The 21,759-nt window shown below is 43.4% G+C and overlaps 1 long non-coding RNA gene across 1 annotated transcript; it reads left to right on the plus strand.

Moving 5' to 3' along the window:
- Positions 1–211: 211 nt before the first annotated feature.
- Positions 212–1,222, plus strand: LOC131229716 (uncharacterized). Its single transcript, XR_009163558.1, has 3 exons — positions 212–643; positions 726–833; positions 918–1,222. It is a non-coding gene; the product is annotated as an uncharacterized LOC131229716 (long non-coding RNA).
- Positions 1,223–21,759: the final 20,537 nt, after the last annotated feature.

Here is a 21,759-nt window from a genome sequence, read left to right on the forward strand (position 1 = left end):
CAGTTCCCACAGGACTGCATTAGACCTGTTGGGAACAATGCCATGTTGTTTACGTCGGAGGTCAGTGTCTTATGCCAATCTTTGATCCCCTCACCACCCCCCGTTGGGGAGACATGACAGATGATGTGCGGCAGCTCATCCGTCAGCGCCTTCAGGTAAATTTTAGTAAATCAAAATTTATTTTATAAAAGTTTATTTACAGTTAAGTTATTTTCTTAATAAGTTTATTGTCTTAATTTATTATTTACGAAACTGCAGAATAAATTTGACTTGGATTTGAGTGTTCCGCACATCTCCCATGCCGTCGACAACATGATGAAGGAGCGGTTCAAGGATTACTGCAGTAAGTTACACCGGTAGTACAAGCGGTGCATGAGCCACGAGGAGGCCGTACAGTTCGCACCGTTGCACATGACCGATGAGGACTGGCGGATACTCTGCGATAGGTTTTTGTCTGATTCTTTTTAGGTAATATTTACATATTTATGATATCTTAACGTAATAATTAAATTCACAATTAATAACAATGTATTATGAATAATGTGTTCAGAAGAGGAGCAAAATACATTCTGACAATAGAAGAAAGTTAGAAGTGAACCACGTAGCTGGTTCAAAGTCATTTGTACGACTTTATCACGACATGGTAAGAAAGTACTGGTAATTATTATGTTTATATATTATTTTCATGCATTTATATTAACTTTATTGTCTTTTCAATTGCGCAGCGAGATTCCGTCACTGGCCAGGAGCACGGACCAGTAGAGTTCTATAAAGGGACTCACTGTTGGCAGGCGACGGGATCTTGGGTACATCCTAGAGCCAGCGAGATTTGGGTAAAGATCCTTACATTGTAAAATTTATTTGTATTAAATTATAATAATGTCTTTTATTATAAAATTCATATGTTTTCATTACAGGAGGAGATGGACACCTAACGCAGTCAGCCCACTCCTGATGGTACTCAGAAGAGTGAGCCAGAGATCCTGAGTCAGGTGCTTGGCACCTGTTCTGGATATGTGCATGGGTTTGGCCATGGTGCCAAGCTCATGGCACCCGCTAGAGCTACCTCTAGCCGATCCATCCTCGTTGGTGACAGCGACGTATGCCGAGCTGATACCGCAGAGAGAGGTTTAGCAGCTACGGGTCATCATCGATGACATCAAAGATCAGCTAGACAGGCAGACGGAGGAGCAGGAAAGGAAGATGATGGATCAGCTGGTGAGGCAGAGGGAGGAGCAGGAGAGGAGGATGGATGATCAGCTGGCAAGGCAGAGGGAGGAGCACGAGAAGAGGATAGATGATCAGCTGGTAAGGCAGAGGGAGGAGCAGGAGAGGAGGATGGAGGAGATGCGGGTGGAGCATGAGCGACAGATGATGGAGATGTTTCAAGTTTTCGGTACACGCTTACCCACCGATGCCCCACCACCTCCGCCTTCATCTTTGTGATTTTATATATATTTGTTTATGATGTTAAGTTTATATGTATCTATGCGTGAATGAATGTGATGTGGATAAGATTGTTTGTGTTTGGATGAATGTAGTTTATGTTTGGGTTTGGGTTAATTTAGATGGATGTGAATGTGAATATGATGAAATATATTATATAACAGGTGTATATCAGGATGAATATGATGAAATATATTGTTAACAGGTGTATATGAGGAATTTTGTGCGGAATTTTGAGCTGCATATTTTTTAAAAAAAAGAGACTTTTAGCGACGAAAATTTTCGTAGCTAAAAGTTTAGTAAATGTTTTTTGGCGACGAAAATTTTCGTAGCTAAAAGTTTTGTAATTTATTTTTAACAGCGAAACTTTTCGCTCCTAATAGTCTTGTAAACTTTTTCAGCAATGAAAAGTTTCGTCGCTAAAAGTGGAACGAATTTTTTTAGCAGCGAAAGTCTTGTAAAGTTTTTAAGTAACGAAAATTTTCGTCGCTAAAAGTGTAACGAATTTTTTGGCAGCAAAAATTTTCGCTGCTAAAAGGCATGTAGAGGTTTTTTAGCGACGAAAAGTTTTGTCGCTAAAAGTGGAATGATTTTTTAGCAGCGACTTTTAAAAGTGGAACGGATTTTTTAGCAGCGAAAATTTTTGCTGCTAAAAGTCTTTCAAATTTTCGCCGCTAAAAGTGGAAGGATTTTTTAGCAAGAAAAATTTTCGCTGCTAAAAGTCTTGGAAATTTTTTTTAGCGACGAAAATTTTCATCAATAAAAAGATTGCTTTAGCGATGATTTAAATTTTTCGCCAATAAAACCATTGTACGTCGGTTTTTTAGCGACGAAAATTTTCATCGCTAAAGCTTTTTAGCTATGAAATTTTAACTTTTAGCGACAAAAATTTTCGTTGCTAAAAGTGGTATTTCTTGTAGTGATCTATGGACCCTACCAAGGTCGATTCTGATTGTCAAGGCTGATTATATAGACTGATTCCAATTATGAATGCCGATTTCAATTGTCGAGGCCGATTTTGATTGTCGGGCTCAATTTCGATTGCCGAGGCCGATTGTCGAGACCCATGTGATGTATATGCGGCCTGTAGTTGAGGCTCGTTGTGATGTGTATTCGGCCTGTATGATGTATAAGCAGCCCGTGTTGAGGCCTAATGTGATATATATGTGGCCCATATTTGACGCCCAATGTGATGTGTATTCAGCCCGTGTTTAAGGCCTAGTATGATGAATATGAGGTTTATGTGATGAGGCCCATTGTGATGCACTTGAGCGTCAGGCGATGGAGCCCGTTGTGTTGAATATTAGGCCCATGAGAGAGGCCCATCATGATGTGTATTAAGCTCTTCAGTGTGGCCCATGGTGTTGTATATTAGGTCCTTGTATGAGGTCATGGATCCACCGTAAGTTAGGCTCTATGTGGGCCATTCCTTGGGGGCAATGTTGGTTAAATGTCCACATCGTCAAAGCCGATCGTCAATTTCAGTTATTGATACTGATTATGAGTATATGACAGCATAGCATCATGATACATGCCCATACACAACATTTGCATGTTTGTTATGAGATGTGGTTGACTATTGCATGTCATTGGGCAGGTTGTTATGAGACTCCTTGATAGGCGGAGTTTATCTCACATGAGCGCACGATATACGTAAGATTGATGCATGACTGGATTGTAGACTCATACATCTTGCATTATGATTTGTCACGCCCCAAACTCGGAAAACGGGCTCACAAAATTCCCGATCGCCGAATCCGGCGCCAACAGCGTACCCCATTCTCAGATTCTGACACTTACATGCCAGATTCCGATCCTGGGATCCTACAAGGAGGATTTTCAGTATGAATTTTTTTTGTAAGGGAGCATAACCAAGTCACAAAATAACATCACCACATATCCACTAATTCAAAAACTTTTAAGTACAATGGGTAAAGGGAAATACAAGGTGATCAAAAAGCTCCAAAATGATCAGGTGCGCGCTCCTGCCTCAACGCTGCTACTGTCCAACGACACCTGCACGCAATGGTCGTGCATAAGCTTACAAAAGCTTAAAGAGTGGTGTAAGTGTGTGCGCAAGGCAAGCGCCAAGTGTACAATATCAGAGTAATGCGGAAGTATGCTGTAAGTCCATGAATGCTATCAGCTGTACCAAAGCTATATGATGCAAGACATGAATGCTATCGGCCATACCAAGGCCATGTGATGTGAGGCCTATGTAGCCAAATGTCATATACGAGATGCAAAGCAAGCGTGTCAGTACTCGTCAAGTACACATATCAGTACAGTTCCTCTCTGGATATCACCGGGGTCTAATACACCTCACACTGACTGCCTCCTCTCTAGCTATACAGTCAAGCAAGTGGAAGAGACCACACTATCCGCCTGACCAGTAGTCTGCCAATACCTACCTAGCTCGTCGATAGCAGACTCATTTGCGAGCTGGTCAAACCAGCTTAGCTTATAGCTCCCTCACTCAGGCGGATAAGGCCACACCCCCTTCCAACCGACCATGACATAGTGGGAGATGCAACCTACTGGTATTCGGCATTCGGGCGCTCGTGTATCCACTTGATCTAGACGTTAGAGCATCTCTTAGTACCAAAAAGGTTTTGGAATTTTCACCCAAGGACATCCTAAGTGCCTACAATGCTAAAGCCAATATTTTTGGTATCCGATACGACCATCCACAAGGTGTCTGTGAAGGCTATGGCCCTGATGTCGCTAGGGCGTGCAGTGAATCACAACACACAATGTGAAATGCATAAGTCACACCGTCAGTCATGCAGCAATCTCGCGCGTACCACGCGCTCATGTGGGGCACTCCATCTCATAAGGAGTCCCGTAATTGTCTCAGCCCAACGACTTATGCAATGATTAAACATTCCTCATATTAAGCATACATATGATGCGTATGGGCATGAATCATGGAGATATACTAAGCATGTTACAAAGTGATGAACCATCAACAAGTATGGGCCTACTAATGGGCCCTAGGGAGAGTTATAATGCGGACATTTAACCAACATTATTCTTACAACGTGGACGTCAAACCAACATTGCTCCCAAGGCATGACCCGCCATAAAATATCATTACCCAAACCATAGGGAATCACACATTGCAATGGGCCTATATACGTCTTATCGGGCCTCAACCCATAGGCCTTATATAAATCAAGTGGGCCGCATCAATGGGCCTCGTAAACATTGCAATGGGCCATAACCCATGGGCCTTGAATACAGAACAATGGGCTTTATAACATGGGCCTTATATTCATATCAAGGTGGGCCTCAACAACGGCCACAAATACATCGAATGGGCCTAATCACATGGGCCTTATGTACATCAGATGGGCCACCCCAATTGGGCCCCATGTCTATACCCAAGTGGGCCCCAACAACGGGCCATAATACATCAAGATGGGCCTAATCCTATGGCCTTATATATATATACCAAGTTGGGGTCCACTTGGACTATAGATTGAGCTTTCAAAATGGTTAGACAATTTGGATGCAACACAAGCATCATGGTGGGGGTCCACATGAAGGCCCACCATCCCTTATACCATATATAATATAATATATAGTTTATAATATATATATATATATATATACATACAATACTGTATATAATATTATATATATATACACATACACACACGCGCACACACACGCGCGCACACACATGCACATGCGCACACACACACGCACACGCACACACCGTCCCCTGGACGGACGGTGTGAATGAACCCATACATCACTGTGGGTCCCATGTGGGGCCCACCATAATGTTTATATGCCATCCGATCCGTTCATAAGGTCACATGTACCTGGTGAAAAGGGAGAACAAATTTCGTCTTGATCCAAAACTTCTGTGGCCCAGAAAAGGAGTTTCAAGGCAGACGTTCAATCCCACTGTTTCCCATGATGTGGGCCACCTGAGTCTTGGATGTGGGTGAAATTTTGAGGGGGCCCACTGATGGAGGTGGCCCACCATATGAACGGGTTCGATGGCAAATATACATCAGGGTGGGGCCCACGGCAGGGGCCGTGGGTCACTGCTGTCCGCCCGCCCACCTGGCGCTGTCAGCGCCTCTGACGCCACAGCAACAGTAATGCTGCTGCTGGTTTATTTATTTATTTTTTTCTTTTGAAAAACCTGTGTTCTCAAGGTTTTTCGTACGTGGGGCCCGCATCAGGGAAATCCGACCCCGCCATCGATCCCCATAGCTCAAGACAAGCAGGACGAGCCCAATATTCAATATATTTTGGTGAATAAAAATAACAGTTGGTTTTTCAATGGCAACCACCACAGTTTCTCATGCTATGGCCCACCAGATACTCAGATCTGCTTCATTTTTCGGCTCAACGCCTGAAATGAACTCGAGAATGGAATGGATGGCATGGATTGAATACTTACATCAAGGTGGGGCCTACACCAGCGGACCACCCTAAAATCTTGTGAACCAAGCTAATATTTGTGTTTTCCCAGACCACGTCAAGGGACGCTGGACAGTTGGACGGAACACATGCATTCGAGGTGGGCCCGGCTTAAGTGGGCCACCACATGGAGGATAGTGTGGGTGCAACACATATAAGGTGGGCCCCACTTATAAATGGCTTGGGTAAAAATCATGCCTCATAGTGGGGTTCATCCAAGCGGGCCACACAACCATATCATCACAGAAGGCAAAGAGAGAGAGGGAGAGAGAAATAGAGTGGGACACGCGTGATGGAGGGACCCCGACACTATGGGCCCTCCGTTTCAAGCATCCAATCATACATCAAGTGGGCCCCATAGCATGTGGGCCCATCAAATCAAAGATTAACGGTGGAGATCCCTTCTCCACCAAGATGAAAGGTCTAGATGACCTTATTTATGCAAGAAAGTAAACATCATGATGGGGTCCATGGAAAATGGCCCCATCATGGAATGATTATGAGCATTAAGGTGGGCCATCGGCCACACCTAGGGTCCAAAGTGAGATCCACACCATCAATCGGTAGGCCTCACTTGACCCATCATCAAAATATGAAAATCTATCCTAATAAGCACCCACCGTCGATCTCCTTGGTCCGTTGGAAAGCCGATCTCCTTATGCTTCACTTTAATGGAGGGAGATGAGAAGTGGATGGCTTGGATGAAGGATCTTTGGAATGGGAAGTGGGCCACCAAATCACATTTTTCTCTCCATGGGAAGGCTTGGACATGGGATTTCCTTACTTGGGAAAAGTGATGAAAAATGGGAGAGAGAGAGAGAGAGAGAGGGTTGTAAAGAGAGAGAGAGGGTAGCTTAGGTAGGCCATGATAACTTGTAAGAGAGGGTGGCTAGCAATAAATGCTTGTAAGAAGGCTAGGGGGTAGGGTGGCTATAGCTAGGGTAGGGTTGCTATAGCTAAGGTAGGGTGGCTAAGGCTAGAGTAGGGTAGCTAAGGCTAGGGTAGGGTGAGTATAGCTAGGGTGATGTCATCCATCACCCTCATGATTACCTAGAGATTGGTGCCAGATGGGATGAGTGGGTCCCGCAATATGTGGTCCATGGCCATTAAAATGCACGGTCCACATCTTATGATCTAAGCGTCGGGTTGGCGCACGAGACGCGGCGTTGGAACCGTGGCGACGGTGCGATCGTAATGGTATGGGTCTCGGGTTAAGATGACTCAAATCTATAGGATATGACCTAGGATTGCGTACAAATGTCAATTATAAGTCGCATGTTACCGAAATTCGACGGGAAGGATCGCGGCAGTCGACAGAACAATATAGACTAGGATACGAGTCTTACATGATTACTGTATGCCCTAGCGACATTAGGGTCATAGCCTCCACAGGCATATTGTGGATGGCCAAACGGGACACCAGAAATTTATTCTAGCATCAGGCTGCCATAGATGGCACTGGATGAAAATTCCTAAACCCTCTTCGTATCAGAGGATGCCCCAACATCGAGACCGAGTGGATACATGAGCGCCCGAGTGCCAAATACCAGGAGGTCGCGTCTCCACTATGTCATGGTCGGTTGGGAGGGGGTGTGGTCTTACCTGCCCGAGGGTAGGGGGCATAGCTAGGCTGAGTTTGACAAGCTCTTAAACGGGTCTGCTATCGACATGTCAGATAAATATTGGTGGACTATTGGCCAGGCTGATAGGGAGGTTTCTTACGCTCACTTGGACTGTGCTGCTGGGAGAGGGGCAGTGTCATTTAGAGTGTACTAAACCCCAGTGATGATCTCAGAGATGAACAGTACTGATATGTAGACTTATTGAACAAGAGTTGTATACTCATTTATTCATCCATTCACTATCCACTCGGGCTGGTGGTGCGTAACTATTTGTTACATGTACCTTCGCAATGACCAAGTTTCGGTTAGGGCATGCGACTAACCTGAAATCAGGAGTTTACCACAGCGAGTCTAACTATCCAAATTTATGAGACTGGTTTGGATAGAAGTCCCTTGTGATGGACTCCATAGCCTGCAATACTACATATTATCATCCCGACTTCACACTCCAGCATGGTCATTCCATTCGCACCGCATATTGCATTACATCCGCGGCATATGACACTTTAGGGTACTGTGTTTCTGCATTTATATGGTCTAGATATGGCTGATGCTATTCGTGGACTCATCAGGAATTGCATATTGCATCGCATCCTCGACATCTGATATCTGGCTCTTTATGACTCCTCATTTGCATAGCTGTTCTATATTGCATATTCTGATATTGATTGACTCATAGAATTGTCCGTATTTCTGCTTACTTTGTTATCATATGATTTATGATCTTGTCAGTATTTCTGTTTACTCTGATAATTCATGATCTTGTCAGTATTTCTACTTATTCCGATATTGTACGATTTATGGATTACCACTATTTTCAGTATTGTATGATGATGGCATTATATTGAATACTTGACACTTACCTTGTGCACACACTTACACCACCCTCTAAGCTTTCTATAAGCTTATGCACGATAGATGCGTGCAGGTGATGTTAAGTTGTAGCAGTGTTGAGTTTGGAGTGTGCAGCGGTCTTATGGAGCTTAATTTTTATTTTATGTATTTTCCTTTCAGCATTGTACTCAAATGATTATATTAGTGGATATATGATGATGATGTTGCCTTTATGAATTGGGTAATCTTGTTGTTATGCTTATTACGAGTTAAATGTACATTGAAAAAAATCTCCTTGTAGGATCCCAGGATCAGAATCTGGCGTATGGATGCTAGGAGTCGAGAATAGGGTACTACGGAGGCTGTCGACACCGAATTCAGCGATTGGGATTCCTTTGAATCCGATTTTCAGATTTGGGGTGTGACAGAAGTTAATATCAGAGCATAACTTGGGAATACCTGAAGATAACATCACATATCTACTAATAGATACCCTTCACTCTATGATTGTTGAGAACTTAGAATGGTTAGATCCCTGAATTCGAATAACTTAGAGATTTTCTAATATAGCACCCTACCGCTGAGATTATGAGGCTGCATGATATTCCCGTTTCGATCGTTTCTAATCCGGGATTCGAGGATTAGTATGGTTCATCATTCTGTTAAGGAGGCATCTTAGGAGCACAAGGCTGAGATTAGAGAACGCTATCTCCATTTGTTTATGAATTGATTATGCCTTGTATATGTTTATGTCAATGCTTCCTCTTCCCTCACTTTGTCCTGCGTGATAGTAAATCTCGAGGATGAAATTTTTATTAGGAGGGGAGAGCTGTCAGGCCCGTATCCTAGTGACCATTCCATTCCGTAGGATCCCGCGATCCACCCTGTCGAATTCCGAAGACTCGCGATGCATAGATAGTATTTGCGCACACTTTTGAGTCACATCCTGTAAACCCGAGCTGAATCAACCCGAGACCTATGTCATTTTGACCGCATCATCGCCGCGGTTCCAACGCCACGTCTCATGCATCAATGCGACGCTCAGATTATGAGATCCGTCCCATGCATCATCCCGGCCATTGATCGTTTGATCGCGGGACTCACCTATCCTTATTGTTGTATTTCCCTAGAAAATCATAATTACTATGATGTCACCCTAGGGGTGACATCACCCTACCTTACCCCTAGCCATAACTCCTTACAAGCAACCACCCCTTCCCTTTTCCCCATAAGTCAAACTCATTAATTGTCTAGAAACCATCACCTCTCTCTCTCCTATCTCCCTCTCTCTCTCCCTCTTTCTTCTACACTTTTCCTCCATTGTTACAAGCTTGGGACATCCAAGCCACCTAAAATCCAGCCATCTCCCACCCATTCTTCCTACTAATCCAGCCCACCAAACCCCATCTCGACCGTTAAATCAACCTCCTTGGAGCTCTAAGACTCATTGGAGGAAGGAGGAGTTCAAGATCTTAAGGTGGGTGCATCTATAGGGTAGATCTCTCCATTCTTTTGTTGTTATGATATGTGGCCCATCCTGATTATTGATTTGTAGGATCGCACATGATGGTATCCACCTTGATGTATGATACATCCAAACCGTCCATCCAGTGGGACGTTCCCCCCTGTCCAACTAGGGTCCACACTGCTGGCCATTTTGGACAAGCCCAGACGTAAGGGAAAACACAAAAATTGGCTTAATTCCTAGCTGTGTGGACCACCTGTGTGGGCCCCACTATGATATATGTATTTTATCCAAGCCGTTCATCAAGCAAGGCCCACACTACTGACCGTCCAGCAGCTCATTGATGTCAGTTTTGGGCAGGCCCAGTTAGAAGGGAACGCACATCCCACACGAGTGGACCCACCTAATTATGTTTTTCATCTCGGTCGTCCATCCCTAGACATGGCACATGTTGATGCATGTGTTCTGCATCTACACCTTCCAGCAGCACCTAGCTGCTGTGCTGACGTAGCAAGTTCGGTGGCCCCATCCTGAGGTATGTGCTATATTCAAACCATCCTTTCATTTGGCACGTGTGGGACCCACCCCACATGTGCTGCACGTGTGGGATGGGACCCACCTTGAGGTATGTATTTTACATCTCAGTTGTCCGTCCATTTTACTAGACGATAAAATGGACAGTGGTACGTAAGCGAGTTCTGTGGGATGGGTCCCACCTTGATGTATATCTCATCCACACCATCCAGCCATTTGGTGGCCCACTTGAGTAGGGCCCACCTTAAATACATGTGCACCCAAACCGCCCAGCATCCAAGGACGCTGGACGTGAACTGAAAACAAAAATATTAGCTTGATTTGACAAGCTTTGGAGAGGATCGCTCATGCAGGCCCCACCTTGATGTATGGATTTAATCTACGCCGTCCATCCCCTTCCCCAGCTCATTTTAGGCGTTGAGCCAAAAAATGAAGCTAATCCGAATCCCAGGTGGGCCATACCACAAATGTTAAGGGTTGGGTTACCACGTCATTTCTTACTTTTTGCATGGAGGTTTGGAGTGAGTTTTCACTCATGGGACCCATATTGATGTATTTCTTAGATCTACACCCTACGTCCATTTTCTGGCACATTTTAGCCGTGGAGCCCAAAAATCTACTCGATCCAACCATCAGGTGGACCACACCACAACCGATGGTGGTAGTGGAAGCACCCCCTCACGTCAACCATGCAGACATGGAGTGGGGGCGTCCCAACCATGGACCCACCTTGATGTATTTGTTTAATCCATGTCATCCACCACCTTCCCTATGTAGTTTTAGGCTACAAGTCGAAAAATGAGACAAATCTTAGTTCTTAGTGGACCGCACCAAGGGAAACAAAGTCCCACTATTGGAACTTTCTAATACCTACTATTGTGTGTATAAGTGGTGGACCTATCCATCATTAGATTCCTTTGGTCCATAGAGAGCCGGTCGATATAATAGATGGAATGGATTATCTACTAGTGGGCCCCACATAGTAGAATAAAATAAAACTAAAGGAAGAAAGAGAAGAAGAAGAAGAAGAAGAAAAAGTAAGTCCCTGGACGTTACTGTTCAGTGACGGCGAGGGTGGGAGCCTTACTGGACTGTCACCACACGTGGACCCCGCCATGATGAATTTGTTTAATCCACACCATTCACCATCTCCTCATAATTTTAGGCCATGTGCCAAATTTTGAGGCAAATATGAGTCTCGAGTGGGCCGTACTAAGGGTATTAATGCCCATCTGTTGAAACACTCTAGGGCCCTCTTTGGAGTCCCTTGTCATCCAAACCAGTCCTAGTCAGAGTCTATTTGACCTCATTCAAGGTGGCCAAGGTGGTGAACAGATTAGATTATTCACTTGGGGTGTCCCACCATGGACTATTTTGTGAGGCCCAAGATAGTGTATGTGTTGTGTATTCACGCTGCCCAGCCATCCATTTCCAATTAATGCAGGGCCGTGGGCCCCATCGAGAGGCAGGCCCAAATCCTAAGCAGACCATACTGTATATAGTGGTGATTGAGCGTCCACCGTAGGGCCAACTTGAGAGGCCCACCATATTGTGTTATATACCTGTTGTTCATCCATTCTTAAGGGCATGGGCTACCTTATGCAGGCCCACCATGATGCATGTGTTGCATCCAAACCGTCTAACTATTTTGAAAGCTCATTTTTTAGACTAAAAATAAGATAGATCTAGGATCAGGTGGACCCACCATCAATGTGGACAGCGACATCCACCGTTCAAAATTTCTAAGGGCCACAGTAGTTTCCTATTAAGCTAATATTTGTTTCCACTTCATCTATCACTATATTAATTTATGCATTGATTGGATCTCAAATACATTACGGCAGCCCACACTATGATGTGATCATCCATTGATCAGGTAGACTACACCACAGAAATAGTGTAGGATTGAACGTCTATCATTGAAATCCATTTGGGTCATGGAAGTTCTGGATCAATGGGGAATTGTCCTCCCTCTTAATCTAGGTCTTTATGACCTCACGATTAGTTTGGTTGGAAAATAAACTTTATAGTGGGCCCTGTGAATTGTTTAAACAGTGAAAATTATTATCTACACTGTCACTTGGGGTATGGTCCAAATGATCCTTCCATATGATTCTTTTGGGGATGTATGAGGCCCACCTTGATAGATACATGAGGCCCTTGTGATTAGGCCCATCTTGATGTATTTGTGGCCATCCATTGAGGCCCATTGATATATATTTGAGGCCCACGTGATGGGGCCCACATGTTGAGTATTTACAGCCCTTGGGTTGTGGTCCATGAATGTATTTGAGGCCCATGTGCAGGGACCACCTATTGTGTATTTATGGCCCATTTCGCAAGGCCCATTAATATGTATTTGTGGCCTGTTTGGTAAGGCCCATTAGTGCGGCCTGTGGATGCGGTCCACTTGATGTAATGCGGCCTATTGTGATATATTCTCGGTCCATATGATGAGGCCGATGTGATGTATTTATGGCCCATGTGTTGAGGCCCATTGTGATGTATATAAGGCCTATTGGTGCGGCCCAGGTGGTGCGACACATTGTGACGTATTCGAGGACCGTAGGACATGGCCCGATATGATGTGTTGCAGCCCATTCAATAAGGCCCAGTGTGATGTACATTAGGTCCTTGTATGAGACCGTGGGCCCATTATACGTTTGGCCCTATATGTGGGCCACTCTTTGGGAGCAATATTGGTTGAATGTCCACATTAATGGGCAGTGATGGTTAAATGTCCACATTGTGACCTTCCCTTATGCCTAGTTAGGTCTATTCTCATCATTCTCTACTAGGTTAACCCAAATTATTGGGCCCTATTAATATTGTTTGATCCATCATCGGCCGTCCATCTATGGACCCTGCCAAGGCCGATTCCGATTGCCAAGGCTGATTGTATAGACCGATTCCAATTATCAAGGCCGATTTCGATTGTCGAGGCTGATTTCGATTGTCGGGGTCGATTTCGATTGTCGAGGCCGATTGTCGAGACCTATGTGATGTATATGCGGCCTGTAGTTGAGGTCCGTTGTGATGTGTATTCGGCCTGTGTGATATATAAGCAGCCCGTGTTGAGGCCTAATGTGATATATATGTTGCCCGTATTTTAGGCCCATTGTGATGTGTATTCAGCCCGTGTTTAAGGCCTTGTATGATGAATATGAGGTCTATGTGATGAGGCCCATTGTGATGCACTTGAGGGTCAGGCGATGGAGCCCGTTGTGATGAATATTAAGCCCATGAGAGAGGCCCATCATGATGTGTATTAAGCTCTTCAGTGTGGCCCATGGTGTTGTATATTAGGTCCTTGTATGATGCCACCGTATGTTAGGCTCTATATGAGTCATTCCTTAGGGGCAATGTTGGTTAAATGTCAATATCGTCAAGGCCGATCGTTAATGTCAGTTATTGATACTGATTAAGAGTATGTGATAGCATAGCATCATGATACATGCCCATACACATCATCTGCATATTTGTTATGAGATGTGGTTGACCATTGCATATGTCATTGGGCAGGTTGTTATGAGACTCCTTGATAGGCGGAGGTTATCTCACATGAGCGCATAATATGCGCAGGATTAATGCATGACTAGATTGTATGACTCATGCATCTTGCATTATGATTACTGTATGCCCTAGCGACATCTAGGCCGTAGCCTCTACAGGCATATTGTGGATGACCAGACGGGACACCAAAAATTTGTTCTAGCATCGGGCTGCCATAGATGGCCCTGAGTGAAAATCCTTAAACCCTCTTGGTACCAGAGGATGCCCCAACGTCGAGACCGAGTGGATACATGAGCGCCCGAGTGCCGAATACCAGGAAGCCTCATCTCTCACTGTGTCGTGGTCGGTTGGGAGGGGATGTGGCCTTACCCGCCTGAGGGTAGGAGGCATAGCTAGGCTGAGTTTAACCAGCTCGTAAATGAGTCCGCTATCAACATGCTAGATAGATATTGGCAGATTATTGGCCAGGCGGATAGTGAGGTTTCTTACGCTCACTTGGACTGTGCTGCTGGGAGAGGGTCAGTGCCATTTGGAGTGTATTAAACCCCGGTGATAATCTCAGAGATGAACAGTACTGATTTGTAGACTTATTGAGCAGGAGTTGCATACTCATTCATTCATTCATTCATTATCCACTCGGGCTAGTGGTGCGCAACTATTTGTTACATGTACCTTCGTAATGGCCAGGATTTCGGTTGGGGCGTGCGACTAACCTAAGATCAGGAGTTTACCACATCGAGTCTGACTATCCAAATTTAGGTATGGGACTGGTTTGAATAGAAGTCCCTTGTGATGGACCCCATAACCTGCGATACTACATACTATCATCCCGACTTCACACTCCAGCATGGTTATTCCATTCGCGCCGCATATTGCATTACATCCACAGCATATGGCACTTTGGGGTACTGTGTTTCTGCATTTATATGGTCTAGATACGGCTGATGCTATTCGTGGACTCATCAGGAATTGCATATTATATCGCATCCTCGACATCTGATATCTGGCTATTTATGACTCCTCATTTGCATAGCTGTTATATATTACGTATTCTGATATTGATTGACTCAAGGAATTGTCCATATTTCCGCTTACTTTGTTATCGTATGATTTATGATCTTGTTAGTATTTCTGTTTACTCTGATAATTCATGATCTTGTCAGTATTTTTGCTTATTCCGATATTGTATGATTTATGGATTACCACTATTTTCAGTATTGTATGATGACGGCATTGTATTGAATACTTGACACTTACCTTGTGCACACACTTACACCACCCTCTAAGCTTTCTATAAGCTTGTGCATGATAGATGTGTGCAGGTGATGTTAGGTTGCAGCAATGTTAAGTTTGGAGTGTGCAGCGGTCTTCTGGAGCTTGATTTTTATTTTATGTATTTCTCTTTCAGCATTGTATTTAAATGATTATATTAGTGGCTATATGATGATGATGTTGCCTTTGTGAATTAGGTAATCTTGTGGTTATGCTTATTACGAGTTAAATATACATTGAAAAAAAAATCTTCTTGTAGGATCCCAGGATCCGAATCTGGTGTATGGACGCTAGGAGCTGAGCATGGGATACTATGGAGGCTGTCGGCACAGGATTCTATGATCGGGATTCCTGTGAATTCGATTTTTGGATTTGGGGCATGACATAAAGTCTCCAGCAATGATGCAAAAACTTATTAATGCAAACCCCAAGTGAAGGGCTGCGATGTAGTAATAACTTAGTGAGACCAAAGTCGTACCAATAGGGACTTATGATTGTGCAATTTCTAAAATACTTTAGAATTAGAACTAGAACTAAACTAACCACTGGAATTTGAATTGAGAAATAATTATGAAGGAAATTATCAAAGATAAAACACTAGAGCACCAAGAATCCACTTATAGCTATATATTAATGTTTAATTCATTTGATTCAATCGGATTACTCAACTGGAATCAAAGTCCTGCCATATCCAACTGGGTAATGGAATGGTTAAATCATCATTCCTAAATCAAAACCGATTTTGAACTTGTATTGAATTGGTTCCACATTAAGCATCAAAGTATTAATCGCATGGGAATTCAAAGCATCTATAATTTCCAAAGTCTACGATAGATCAATGGATTTTATAAATAAATCCCTTACAAAATAGATCAACAATTACTCTAAGCTTTCCTAAGCATCTAATGTGTCTGGAGTCAACGATAGATCAAAGTAAATTAGAAGTAAATCTTTATTCAAACCAAATATCAATGAATTCTCAACAATTAAATTAAATACTTGAATTAAAGTAAACTAAAATGTTAAAAATAACTACAGGCTTCACCTCTTAGCCCTAGCTAAGAGATTAGTTAATCAAAGACATGATTGAAATAAAACTCAAAAAGAAAAACATAAAAACTAAATAGAACCGAAGGAAGTAGGCTCTGCTCTGACATCACATCAAATATGCTCTACAATTTCCTCTCTTGAGATTCTTCTGTATTAGAAAATATGACTTCAATAAGCAATCAAAAACCTTGTGTTCTTTTTCTTTTTTGTACTTTTATTAAAAAACTCTTTTCTACCATTACTATTTCATTTTCAGTCTATCTTTTGTAGTTTAAGTATCTAAATCTTAGTATTTTACCAAAAGTTCTTTCGATCCCCTTTGAAAGCGTATAGCCTAAAAAAGTAGAGATTGTGTTCCACACGGACAGAAATGGGTGCCTAATCTCCTCCTTTTTCATAACACTGGTACTTACCCAAAATCCACAGCGCAGAGCAATCCAAGAGTCATATGAGTTGAGAATTCTTCAATTTTTCCGATCTCGGGGTGATTACACAGATTCTAGCCAACCATGTATTCTAAATCCTTTCTTTGGCTAGTGGCGACTGTAAAATAGTACTCATTCGAGTCATTATATTAATCTTGTGAAAGCTAGTGTACAACCTATAACCATAGTGGGTTATTGCGAACCAAGTGCACACCCACATGGCTCAACATCCGAGGACACGAGCCTGTTGCATGAGGGGTTATGAATGAAATAAGTATAGTGATTAACTTCTCTTTTAAAGCCCTATGGGAGATTCGGGTATGGAGGTCTTAATCATAGGTTTTACTAGATCTGGATAGACTTCAGATCTGGGCCTTCATATGCTACTGCCCGTATCAACCAAGCACCTAAAAATCATTAACATCTCTTCTTAAGCACTCCGTGAGGTCATTACTATACTGACCGTGCAGGCGTTAAGATTCTAACGCCATATGGCATGCCCCATTACAATACCCGGTGTAAAGGATGCCTATGTGCTACCGCACAACGCACGCGTGGTGCACTTACACAAATCCCGAGGTTGTCCAATCAATCAACCCATCACCTCCCTCTCCCCATTAGTCAAAGAAGCCCATACACTTGCCATGCCACACATACCCTTGCCCATGCTAAGCCACTCCTCTCTCCTTCCCTCTCCCTATTCTAACCCCCCATCTTTTCTGAATCCCCTCTTTATCTTAAAAATTCTACCACAAAGCCCCAAATCCTCTCCCATTTCCACCACTTTTCCTAGCAAGAAAGAGTGAGAAGAAAAGAGACTAAAGAGATTAGGGAGAGATTAAGAGAGAGAGAGAGAGCGAAACGAAAGAAAGATTAACAAAAAAAAGTTAAGTGAGAGGGAGGGATTAGAGAGATGGTTTGAGAAAAAGAGAGCTTGAGAGTGAATTAGGGAAAGATCTAGAGGTTAAGAGGAAGAGAGAGAGAAGAAAATAGATATTAGAGGAGATTAGGAGTGGACAAGAGCTTGGTGGACCATCCGATTGCCGATCCAACTATCCATCTTCGTTGTGAGTGCATGGGAGAATAAAAACTCTCCTTTTTCTATGTAATCCCATTTTTTGTGGGCCCACAAGGGTGGGACGCACCTTGAGCATGTATGGAGTATATGGTCGACCCCATAGTGGCGGAGGCACCCCGATGGCCAGATCCTTCTTCCCTTGCCTTGCTTTCCCTTTCCCTTTCCTTTCTCCTTTTTTGAAGATTATGGTGTTGTAAGGCCCATAAGTGAGCTATGCTATTGGAGAGCGTGCCCCGCATGTTATCACAATGTGGACCACCTTGTGTGGGCCATCGTGATGTATATTTTCCATCTAACCTATTGAGTAGATCACACAGATTCAGATGGTGGAAAAACACCAAGATCAAGTTGATCCAAAAGCTCCTTGGGCTCGCCTCAAGCCGACCCACTTGATGGACAGTTTAGATCTCCCATGTGGACCCCACAAAGAGGGGGGAATATATTTTTGCGTCTAGATGTTGGATGTTACAACGCTTGGCAATGGAATTCTCTAGCGTTAAGACCTTGCTAGAGTGTAGGGAGTGGGCCCACTCATGGCCCCACCATGGTGTATATGTTTCATCCACATTGTCCATCTGTTTGCACAGATCATGTTAGACATTGATCCTAAAAATGAAGTTGATCCATATCTCAGGTGGGCCACACCACGAGCAACAGTGGGCTGGTAAGCCCAGCGTCAATGACGTTATCTTCATGGAAGTTGGAGGAGTGGGTTCCCACTTGTGGGACCCACCTTGATGTATTTCTTTGATCCACACTGTCCATCTATTTTCCTAGCTCATTTTACACGTTGAACCCAAAAATGAAGCTGATCCAACCTTTAGGTGGACCACACCAAAACACATACAGATGTGGGGAGTGGGTTCCCAGTCGTGGGATCCACATTGATGTATTTGTCAGATCCACGCTGTCCATCTATTTCTCCATATCATTTTAGGCCATGGGTAAAAAAATGAGGAAGATCCGAGTCTCGAGTGGGCCGCACTGCGGGATTTAATACCCAATATTGAAACCTTCCATGGCCCACCATGATGTCCCTATTCGTCCAAACCAACCCAAGTCAGAGTTCATTAGTCCCCTCTCAAGCTGGGCAATCCGGTGAACGGAGTGGATCATCCAAATGGGCCCCACCCGAGTAGAAAAATAATTTTAAAAAAAGGTGCCAGTGTGAGGACGTTGTTGCCCGCGTCCAAAGAGGGCGAACGCCCTCCTTACACATGGAGTAGGGGCCCACTCGTGGGACCCATCATGGTATATATGTTTCATCCGTGTCATTCATCTACTTTTCCAGATCATCTTAGGACAGGGGCCCAAAAATTAAGCAGATCCGAAATTTAGGTGGACCGCACCGAGGGAAACAATGGCAGGGGGGGTGCCCCTTTTTCAATAGATGGGGTCCACTCGTGGGACCCACCTTGATGGTTGTGTTCCATCCACGCTGTCCATCCTTTTCTACAAGTCATGTTAGCCCATGGGCCTAAATTTCAGGCCGATCCACACTTCTAGTGGGCAGCACCATAAGGAACTGTGGGGGTGGAAATCCCTCGATTTGGGAATCCCTTAGATTTGGAGTTCCATTGGACTTGGGATCCCTGGATTTTTGGAATCTCTTGGCTATGTTTGGCACCCTAGATTTTAAATCCTTATAACCTAAAGTTAATTATGCATAATATATTTGCAAGGGTTTGAGTTAAGTACTAAACCAATTTTAATATCCCTAATTAGTGTATGTATGTAATGTTTGACGCAATGGTCGTAACAAATCCGTTGAAACATATACTTTGCTTGAAATGATGAAATCCCAAGACTCGGATGGGCCACAAGCACAGGATCACATCCTAGTGACTAACCAATGACTCGTAATCATCGATTTACGTCGGCAATGTTCAAACGGTGCAGATCATCCTATTAAACTAATTATAGTGGTGTCGTTGATAATCTGATTATTTTGGGATATCATTAGTGGGTTATGTACCCAATAGATTAGTAGCATAGTGGCACACACGTTGCACATGTGGGTGTCCATCCGGGTCGTTCCTAGTGGACCCCGCCTTGGCATCTGTATTTTATCCATGCCTTACATCTGATTACTAGCCCTTTTCAATGTATAGGCTACATGAAAGAGTCGATATTAGTCTAACATGGGCCACACCACATAGACCTCTATATTCCTGGTGAGGCCTATCATTCAAGTCCCGCTCTCTATATATGATGTGCCAATTAAGGTTGATTATCACATGATATGTTTGATAACATGCTAGTTTACTTGCCTTAATAGGACACATTGATAACATGCGTAGCGTAATGGATATCATGCCCAGTTATATGGTCATACGCATCATTTGTATGCCTGTTGTGGATGACGATTGTTCATAGCATATGCCCTTCAGCTTAGGACACTTAGGGGACTCTATATGAGATAGGGTCACCCACATGATCATGCGGTATGCGCGGTTTTGGTGCATGACTTGGATAATATAACTCATGCATTTCGCATCCTGTATGTCATGATCACTTTTACACCTTAGTGAAATCGGGGTTGTGGCCTCCACAGGCATACCGTGGATGACCGGAAATATGTGTTATAGCACTTAGGCATTATGGATGTCCTAAGGTGAAGTTCCTAAACCTTGTGGTACCAGTAGGATGCTCCAATGTCGAGATCAAATGGATAACATGAGCATCCACGTGCCAAATACCAATAGACCGTGTCTCTCACTATGTTAAGGTCAGTTGGAAAGGGGTGTGAGCTTATCCACTCGGGTGTAAGGGCTTTAAGTTAGGTTGAATCTGACCAGCTTGTGGAATGGGTCTGCTATCGATGAGCTAGGTGAGCATTGACATACCACTAACGAGGCAGATAGTGTGGTCTTTTCTACTTACTTGGTCAAGCGCACAATGGACGACAGCTAGTGTTGGAGTGTCCTAGACCCCGGTGATGTTTCTAATTAAGAATTGTTCTGATATGTGGACTAGTTGAGGATTGGCATGTTTGCATTGCATCTCTAGCATATGACATTCAGCCACATAGGCCTTGCATTGCATAGCCTTGGTATGGCTAATAACATTCATGAACTTGACAACTTAGCCTTCCGTCATCTTTCATATACTCTAATATTAGTATTCTTGTCATATGCATTGTGCATGCACACACGCACTCTATTGAGCTTCGTAGGAGGCTTATGCATGTTTGTTTATGCTACAGGTGATGATAGGGCATATCAGTAGCATTGAGCCCGAATCGTGGACCTGGTCTTTTGAATTTCGATTATATTTTGTATTTCCCATTAAGCACTGTACTCAAAGATTATGTTAGTGGATATGTGGTGATGATGATGTTTTTGTTACTTTGGTACACTTATGGTTATGCTCCTTTATAATAAAAAAACACCCTGAAAATCCTCCTTGAAGGATCTCAAGATTAGAACTTGGCGTATGGGAGCTAGGAGCCGAGAATGGGGTACTACGGAGGTTGTCAGCATCAAATTCTGTGGTTGAAAATTTAGTGAGCACAGTTCCCGAGTTTGGGACATGACTAAAAGTGTATTTAATCTCTGATAGATGTTTTTATTATTTAATTTAACCAAATGGGGGATTGTTGAGATTTCGTTATTTGGTTAAATCAAATAATGCACTTGCTTTTTTTAAATAAAAAATTCAAAAAAAAAAATTTCCCTCTAAAATCATTTAAAAAAATATATGAAAAAAGTAAATTTTGTTTAGTCCCACAGCATTAGAGGATGTGTTAAAGATGGGAGTTTTTTGGGGTTTATAAACAAAGTTGTGGAAATCTTACTTAGAGAAAAAAGGAAGAGAGAGCTTGGGCTGCGTGTTCCAGTGCAAAGGAACACACACACACACACGGTGCAGGCAAAGGCAAGGGTGAGGGCGTGGGTAGTGTGGTAGAGTGAGGCGTTGGTGGTGCACTTTTCACTTTGCACATGCACATTGTGTCGCGAGTAGTCGCTCCCCCGTGACTTAATGCAGACCATCGTGAGACGGTGCAAAGTGTGAGAGAGGTCAACTTATATTAGTTTCTAGAGACAATTTAATCAATATATTTCAGAGAACGGCTAGAAA

The sequence above is a fragment of the Magnolia sinica genome, chromosome 2, assembly GCF_029962835.1.
Source record: "Magnolia sinica isolate HGM2019 chromosome 2, MsV1, whole genome shotgun sequence".
NCBI classification, from domain to species: Eukaryota; Viridiplantae; Streptophyta; class Magnoliopsida; order Magnoliales; family Magnoliaceae; genus Magnolia; species Magnolia sinica.